Source organism: Protopterus annectens, chromosome 13.part0 (assembly GCF_019279795.1).
Source record: "Protopterus annectens isolate FY-2018-M chromosome 13.part0, PAN1.0, whole genome shotgun sequence".
Taxonomy (NCBI): Eukaryota; Metazoa; Chordata; order Ceratodontiformes; family Protopteridae; genus Protopterus; species Protopterus annectens.
The window spans coordinates 1,137,150,848-1,137,160,982 of NC_056747.1; positions in this window are offsets into that span (position 1 = coordinate 1,137,150,848).

Consider the following 10,135-nt stretch of genomic DNA (forward strand, 5'->3'; position numbering starts at 1 on the left):
AGTTTCTTGGCCTGTCTCCACAGTGTTTCTTGTAAGAGATATTTCCAGCTACCCTCTGTGATGCTGTTTGTCACACACCCACGTGAAGTCCTGCTCACAGTGAGGGAGAAAGGCCAACACCCACTTGCACTGCTTACTTATAGGGGTGTGTTTCCATGCAATTAGCATGTGGAGGACTCCAATTCGTGCACAGGTCATCAGCTGATCATGAGCATTACCTACCAAAGTCAAGCTGCTGCCTATGCAAAACAGATGCATTTTTCCACATCTACCAGCGAGGGGGTGAGAGAGAGAGAGAGAGAGAGACAGAGACAGAGGGAAAGAAATAAAGGAAGAGAGAAAGAGCCAAGCATGTTTGTGCATGATCTGTGGGTAGGGAGAGGTCTCTGGGTATTATAATGGTTGCCTATATATACATAAATGTATGGCTGTGTATTGTCTACAACAACCTCTATGGTGTTTGACAACTGTTGACCTTGTAATGTGACATTGGGACATATGTGTCCTTAATATGAAAATGTAGCAAAACATGTATGGCTGTGTATTGTCTACGACAACCTCTATGGTGTTTGACAGCTGTTGGCCTTGTAATGTGACATTGGGACATATGGGTCCTCAATATGAAAATGTAGCAAAACCCACCCTGCAATGGATCCTGTTATTTACACAAGCAGACCAACACCCACACAGGATATTGATGACCCACAAAGACACACTTGCCAGTATTGAGTTTCAAACCCCTACCTAGCTATGTGTTAGTACTATAGTGTTACGCAGTTATCGCAAGTGCCACGGCAGTTATATGTTGGAGAGCTGTCCAAAGGTATCTTTGAAGGTGAGTGACATCAACTGCAGTGCTAAAGGAGGGGTGAGGGAAGTGCAGTAAGTGTGAATGGCCACAAAAGCAGCTGTCACCAAAGACTCACACACTCTTCCACAGTTGCCAAGACCAGGGTTAGAACTTCTACCTAACTAGTTTGCTACACTATGGTATTACGCAGTTATCACAAGCACCACAGCAGTTATATATTGGAGAGCTGTCCAAAGGTATCTTTGAAGGTGAGTGACATCGGCTGCAGTGCTAAAGGAGGGGTGAGGGAAGTGCGAATGATCACAAAGCAGGTGTCAACAAAGACTCACACACACAAAGACACACATTTCCACAGTTGCCAGGACCAGGATTAGAGCTCCTACCTAACTCATTTGCTACGCTATGGTATTACACAGTTACCGCAAGTGCCACAGCGCTTATATGTTAGAGAGCTGTCCAAAGGTATCTTTGAAGGTGAGTGACATCAGCTGCAGTGCTAAAGGAGGGGTGAGAGAAGTGCAGTAAGTGTGAATGACCACAAAAGCAGGTGTCAACAAATACTTACACACAAACACACACATTTCTACAGTTGCCAGGACCAGGATTAGAGCTCCTACCTAACTAGCTTGCTACACCATGGTATTACTTGGTTATCACAAGCACCACAATGGTTATATGCTAGAAAGCTGTCCAAAGGTATCTTTGAAGGTGAGCGACATCAGCTGCAGTGCTAAATGAGGGATGAGGGAAGTGCAGTAAATGTGAATGACCACAAAAGCAGGTGTCAACAAAGACTCACACACACTTTCGCAGTTGCCAGGACCAGGATTAGAACTCCTACCTAAGTAATTTACTACACTATGGTATCATGCAGTTATCGCAAGTGCCATGGAGTTTATAGGACTGAGACTTGGCCAAAGGGTTATTTCCAGGTGACTGACATCAGCAGGAGTGGTAACATGGGCAATGGGAAGTGCAGTGTGTGTGAATGGGCCATAAATCATTCCTCTGGAAACACACACACACATGCGCACACACGTACACATGCACACACACACACACACACACACACACACACACACACACACACACACACACACACACACACACACACACACACTCTCAGTCACACACAACTTTACATTTGACAGGACTGAGTATACAAATGGTACATGAATACTGGTTTTTACTATTGTGTTACACAGTTATTAAAAGCACCACAGACACTATAGGGCTGAGGACTACCAAAAGGAATGTCTATAGTGATTGACATCTGCACATCATGTGATATTGGCCAATTGGATGTGTAGTGTGTGAGAGAGGCCTTATAATGGAATTTTATCTGTCACTGTCTGTCTCTCTCTTCCCCACATCTCTCTGTGTGTATGTTTGGCATATTATAGTGTTTGGCCTTGGATATGTGTGAGTATTTCTATTCAATGTGTGTGTGAAGCATAAATGGTGTACAATTTGGTGTGCATACACAGACATCTGTAAATGAAATATATGTTTATTCCACTGTGTTGTCAGACATGGGCTTCATTTCTCTAAGTGTAGGAGCATGCCCAGTATGACCTTCTGTATTGAGTGTGTGAATCCATTCCAGGTAGGGTTGTACTCCAGTCCAGGGTTTGGTGTTCTCAACCTACAGATAGCAACCTGTTTCTGCAGGATATCTGTAGACAGGTTGACAATATGGAGTCACAATTGGCGACAGATAGGGGGATACTGTAACTATTGCTGTCTGTGCTGCTTGTGATACATGGTTGGTGTTAGCAGAGATATTCAGACATAAGTACTATTTTACACTGTGATGTATTATGTCATTGACTGCTGACAGATATAATTATTTGCTTACAGTTATTTACTGGGAAATACAAGATGAATGAAGAGTCCAGTATTGTCCGCAGCCTACACATTCATGCACACTCATGCCATTCTGGAGGGGTAGCTACAGACACTTGCTGATGGGTCTGTGTAAATGGTCCAGCACCTTGGTAGTATGGTGGCTGAGGATCCCCTTGTTGTACATATATAAACTTAACAGAATGGCCATATCCTGCTATGGCCATACCTCTCAGCTGTACAGATTCACCCAGGTTACCCAGAGGCAGGGCTCATATATCTGGTCAAATCCCCTTCACATTGTGGTTTATGAGCAGGTTTGCAGTCACCCATTACTGGGTTTGCAGGCAGGGGTAGTATGAGCACACATCAGAGTGTCAGACTTCACACACTCCATGACGTCCATGCATCTACACCCCCCATTCTGTTATCCTATCCTCATCCTAACATTATGCAAGCGATATCTGGGAAGTATCCCTATAGTTGGCCCTTCATCCCAGCGGTATTTATGAATTGGCTCCCAGTTCATGCAATAGGACATGGGGGGCATGCTACTGGGATTTGTCAACATGGTCTTGCATTTGTGTTCTGTTGACTATGTTAGGTCATTATTTGGGACCCCATGAGATACCATCAATTGGCACTAGTGGTGAAACAGTTCCTGTACATACTGACCCATTGGTCCAAATATGCAGGGTGCTGCTTACAGCAAGGGACACACCTGCATAAGACACGTCTTCAGCATGCTGCATTCTGTGGGTATTCCCATACAAAAGTGGGGTCATAATGTACTCATTCCCAACAGCAAGGATATGATGTGGGACATAGGCAGTCTCTCATTACTTCATAACTGTGCCTTTTATGGTCTGCCAGTGATTGTCCAGACTACATCAGTATTCCATACTACACAGACAACTAATGTGCTGGTAACCTGTATGTACAATTCCAAAGTTGTGTGCAGCTGACAGTTATATTTTATGCACTCTGTCTAGGGTACTTCCATCTGTGTACTGTGTGTATGTATGGGCCCACATTCATGGCATGTCTATCTTTCAGACAGTGACAGATATTGACATCTGGACAGTGAGTATGGATGACTGCTGACATGGGTATTGCTGAAAAGCATTGTGGTTGGCACTGCAGTTGTCAGAACATGGCCCTGTCATCCACAGTACTGCCCATAGGCCACCAAGACACAGCCCTCCATGCCTACAAGCTGACCACTTCCACACAATATTGAACACATGACAACCTAACACATGGACCCCTGCATATTGTACACATGCAACATCCTATCCTGTAGATTGGGCCAGCTTAGGTAATCTGTGCTCCACTGTTCTTACACCTCACACTTACATGTTACTGCATTTCTACATGGGATTGTTGGGGGGGACACACACCTGATGACTTTAAACATTTGCTATGACTGAACTAGTATTTCAGGTACTCTGCTGACTTCCATTTCATTTTGTATTCTGACCTATCATGCAGATCGGAGGCATATCAGTAGTGTACAGATCTTAGGTTTTATTGACCTACATTTCAGTTTCAGACTTCTTACCCTTCAGAACTGACATACACCTGCCACATCTGTCATAGTTTGTCTGTGTAGGTCTGGGGAGGGGCTGTTAACCATTGCCATCAATTGGAGTCTTTAGACCAGCCTTTATTTACGGTCATCTACACCTGTCCTGCTGGCTGAGGCTGGTGGTGGGTATGTGAGCCGCACTGACAAGCATGTGTGTATCCTATGGACACACATTTGGGCCACCACATGTACTGCAGTGGGATTTGTCACCTTGTCTAGTACTGCCTAGTATGTTGACAGCAGTATTTGTTATGGATTTCATGCTGCCCATATAGGTGTCCACTATCTGCTGCCATCACATTCAGCCACCCGATTCCTTTGCATACTCACTTCTATACCATAGATACAACTATCAGAACATACTACTCCATTCATCAGTTGATAGGAAGACTGACTTACCTTGTGGCTGCGCCAGTATTGAGGATGGTGCTGGAGGGCTGACTATGTCAGATGCACATAGTACACTCCCTATACATGGCAAAGCACAGGTAGTGTCATGTTTGACATCCTTTTTACTGTATGTGTGAGTCAGAGAGAGGTGTTGTTCCCTGGGTCCCTACCATGTCAGTGTATGTGCTATGCATTGTCTCTTTGCTAAGGCCTGGGCATACTGGGCACACCTCCTTCTGCCTACATGGGCAGGCTCGGGTAGTTCCTCCGCTGAGTCAATCTGTGCCTGTGATGGCCTTGGCAATGGTGCGGGGCTGTGTGGCCTTGCCCCATGCTGTTCCTGCTGTAGCTGTTTCTGCAGGATCATATTGTGTAGCATGGTACATACTATGAACATCCGTGTACATGTAGCTGGAGAGTATTGCAAGGCTCCACCAGATATGTCCAGGCAGCGGAACCATGACTTGAGCATCCCAAACACATGCTCTATTATGATTCTGATTTGTGCATGTGCCTCATTATGGAGTTCTTGTTTGGGTGTGTGTGCATTTCTGAAGGGTGTCATCAGCCACGGCTCCAGTGCATAACCAGCATTCCCCACTAGGTGGCCATATGGGATGTCCCCAGTGGCAAATGACTGGTACAGCTGTGTCATATGCCAGATGTGGGAGTCATGATAGCTTCCACTCTCTAAATCCAAAAACACAGCATCCATGGGACTGGACAACATCCCAGGCTGTGTTTTACACAAACTTCAGAACGAACTGACTCCCTCACTTAAGCACCATGTACAATAATAGCCTCACATCAGGCTTTCTGCCCACTGAATGGTGCACAGCAACAGTTATCCCACTCCACAAAGGGGGAGCCACCACTGATCCTGGGAACTATCGACCTATTAGCCTGACGAGCCTGGTCTGCAAGGCCATGGAACATATCATCATGGAACTCATAAACAAAGACATTGGTAACCTCCAATCTCTGGATCCCACCCAGTTCAGGTTTGTGAAAGGCAGATCATGCCTCCTGAACCTGATTGACTTCTTTGAGGCAGTCACCAAAGCTGTAGATGAGGGTAAAGTGGTTCACACCGCCTATCTTGACCTCGTCAAGGCTTGCAACACCATCCCCATTCTAGAATTATAGCTAAACTCAGTAAACTAGGTATAAATCCCTACATCACAAGATGGGTTGCCAACTACTGACAGAACCCACACTGTAAAAGTTACAGACTCCAAATCTGACCTCAAAGCAGTGACAAGTGGAGTACCACAGGCTTCCATCCTGGGACCTCTCCTGTTTGGTATCTACTAAAGAAGTTCGCAGATGACTGCAAACTAGGAGCCATAGTCAAGTCCCCAAATGATGTGGACATCCTACAGAAGAGCCTCGCTGAGACAGATGCCTGGTGTCAGAGCCATGGCCTCAAGCTCAATGCCAAAAAGTGCAGTGTCATCCCCTTTGGTAAAAACTCTGTACCCATGAACTACCACATAGGCAGCAATCTACTTAACACTGAATGCATAATAAGAGACCTTGGGACCCAGGTGGACAGTAGCCTCTCTTTTGATAGTCACATCGCCACAGTAGTCAGGAAGTCCTTCTACATGGCACACCTCATCATAAAAGGGTTCTCATCCAGGAAAAAAGAGTTCATTGTTCCCCTCTACTCGACACTCATTAGACCCATTATAGAGTACAATGCCCCTTTTGGAATGTACCTCACAAGACATCTGCAGCAGCTGGAAAAGCCACAGAAGTACCTCACAAAGAGGATTACTGGTCACAAACAAATGCCCTACACTGGCCACCTCAAAAAACTACAGCTTTACTCCGTAGCATATCGCCTACTCCAAGGTGATCTCTGCCTAACATATAAAGCTATGTCAAACCCAAAGCTGTTGGACATGCTACACCTAAAGAAATTCCAATCCCTCTGAGCTACACACTCTAGGGACCTAAACCTTGTCACCACAATAAACAGAACATGCTGAAGGGATAGATTCCTGTCCCAGAGACTTCCCATACTCTGGAACAGGCTACCCATCTATGTCAAGTAAAGTTCATTAGCACTCTTCAATAAAAATCTTGATGAGTGGATGGGAAATAGGAAATACACCCCAGGGATCACTTCTGTGAGTCTGCTCGACAGTGGCACAGGAAAATAACTTTATTGGGTGGCATAAGCCAGGGAACCCTGTTGGCTAGGCTTACATAGGCCCTTGGACCGATAGCCTAGTACCTACCTATGAACCTATGAACTGTGAAATGGACACACCCTTGGAATTGTACATACAGTTATGGATCACATTATTTGGGCCTGTAGTAGGGAATACTGGTGTCGTCTGGCCGAACACTTGCAGATCACAAAGGTGATAGGACTGATGTATTGGGAAACAACTGATATACCTGCACATGCCAGCATAACTGGAATGCCCCGTGCATATCTGTGAGTCAGATGCAAGTAGTGTCCATAGCACACATGCACCCAGCTCACCCAAACATCACCCACAGGTACCTCTCTGGTCATATCCCTGCTGTCAGGAATGGGTACAATATGACCCCCACCTGTGTATGGCAATAGTGAAAGAATGCAGCATGCAGTACAGGTGTCCCATGCAGGTGTGTCCTTAGCTGTAGGTAGCACCCTGCCAGCATACACACCACCTGATCAATACTGATAGAAAGTACTGGCATGAACACCTAGCACACCTACCCTATCACCCCAGGGGAATATACTGTATGGCAGTCTGGGACTGTAGGACTGACAGAATGCAATGGCCTGCCACAGCTGGCCTGCATCACCACCAAATGGCCTACAGGCCTCTGCCAAAGGCCTGTGTCTCACATGTACTGCCAATGCATGTTATGTCATGGACACCCAAATAACTTCATAACACACTCCACATAAGCCATATGCAAGGCCATGTGGACAAACCACAGTAACATGTCCACCATGTCCCACTGCATGAGCTGTGGACCAACACCAAAACACAGCTGTGATGAGGTGATAACCTTACGGAAAGTATCAGGGAATGTATGCATAATGCATGGAAGAGGATAGAATAATGGGGAGGGTGGGATCATGGACAGCATGGAATGTGCAAGGTCCAACACACAGCTGTGTGCACATACTATCTGTGGCTGCAAACACATAAATGGGTGGCTACAAACCTGCCCATACACTACAATAGGGGTAATGTCCTGACTTATAACCCCTGCCTCTGGATAACCTGTGTGAATCTGTACAGCTGTGAGGTATTGCCAAAGAAAGATAAGGCCATACTGTCATATCGATGGATGTACAAGTATGGGATCCTCTGCCAGCACTGTACCAAGGTGCTGAACTGGTTACACAGGCCCTGCAGCAAGTGTCTGCAGCTCCCGCCTCCAGAATAGCATAACTTTCCATGAATATGTAGGTGTTTGCCCACAATACCGGACACAGCTGCATTCACCCTTGTTCCCAGGACATCACTGTGAGCAAGAATGTCCACCTGACAGGACTTGAGGACATAAAGCATCACAGTATATAACAGTACACATGTCTGAATAGCTCTGCTAACACCAGTACCATGTAGTAGAAGCAGCACAGACACAATCACCTACAGTACACACTATCCCTTACACAGATTGACCCCATATTGCCAAATGATCTACAGATACCCTGCAGAAACAGTTTGTTACCTGTAGGTGTACAACACAAAGGTCTGAAGTGGAGTACAAACTACCTGGAACGGATCCACACATTCAATAAAGAAGGGCATACTGGGCATGCTCACAAACTTAAACAAATGAAGCCCATGTCTGCAAACAACAGAGGACCATACATATCTGGCAATTGCAGATGTTAGTGCATACACCCCTCAGTATAATTCAGTCATGCTTTGCACACACATTGGATAGGAATACAGACATATATCCAAAGACAACACACTATAATATGCCAAAAGTAGACATATATAGATGTGTGGAAGAGAGTGACTGTGACAAAGAGCCATCCATCATGAGGCCTGTCCCAGCCACCACATAGCCAAATGGCTACAACCACATGATGTGTAAATGTCACTCACTGTAGAAAGTAGCCAATGGTATCCATCAGCATTACAGACTATGTGGTGAAAGTGCTAGCTGTGCAACATGACTGTACAAGGCAGTAGTCATCTAGCAGCTGTATACACATACCTGCAGAATATAACCCTGCATGTGCCTGCATGTGATGTGTCAACCTCTAAATGAATGGGATAGGGCCCATGCACAGGCACTGCCTTCCCCATAGCCCTACTATGACAAGCCTGCTGATATAATCCACTTTGAAATACACCTTTGGGAATAAAGTAGCCTAGTAATCTCTGTGGTGCATCCTAAAACAGTGTAATGCTGTAGTGTGATAAACTAGTTAGGTAGGAGTTTTAATCCCAGACATGGCAACTGTGTGTGCATTCGGGTGTGTCCCTGTTTGTGTAGGGGGCAATGCTTTTTAGGCTAGTCATACTCATTACAATTCAAATGCCCTACTTTGGCAAGGCTGCTGATGTCATTCACTATGAAAAACACCTTTGGGAAAGGTGCAGTCCAGTAATCTCCGTGGTGTGTCCTATAACTGTGTAATGCTGCAGTGTGATAACCTAGTTAGGTAGGAGTTCTAATCCCAGACATGGCAACTGTGTGTGTGTCTCTGCCTATGAGGGGCAATGCTTTTTAGGCTAGTCACACTCACTACAATTCAAATGCCCTACTTTGGCAAGGCTGCTGATTTCATTCAGTGTGAAATACACCTTTGGGAAAGGTATAACCCAGTGATTTCTGTGGCACGTCCTATAACGGCATAATGCTGTAGTGTGATAAACTAGTTTGGTAGGAGTTCTAATCCCAGACATGGCAACTGTGTCTATGTTGCTGTCTGTGTAGGGAGCAATGGTTTTAGGCTAGTCACACACACACTACAAGTCAAATGCCCCACTTTGGCATTGCTGCTGATGTCATTCACATGTGTGTGTGCATGTGTGCGTGTGTGCGCATGTGTGCGTGTGTGCTTGTGTGCGTGTGTGCATGCGTGTGCATGTGCATGTGTGCGTGTGTGTGCGTGTGTGTGTGTGCGTGTGTGTGCGTGTGCGTGCGTGTGTGTGCGTGTGTGCGTGTGCATGTGTGTGTGCGTGTGTGCATGTGTGTGCGTGTGTGTGCATATGTGCATGTGTGCATGTGTGTGCGTGCGTGCGTGTGTGTGCGTGTGCATGCGTGTGCGTGTGTGTGTTTGCATGTGTGCGTGTGTGTGCGTGTGCATGTGTGTGCTTGTGGCATGCGTGTGTCTTGGCGTGTGCGTGTGCATGTGTGCGTGTGTGTGTGCGCATGTGCGCGTGTGTGCATGTGTGCGTGTGTGCGCGTGTGCGTGTGTGTGCATGTGTGTGCATGTGTGTGTGTGCGTGTGTGTGTGCGCGTGCATGTGTGTGTGTGCATATGCATGCATGTGCGTGTGGGTGCGTGTGTGTGCGTGTGTGCGT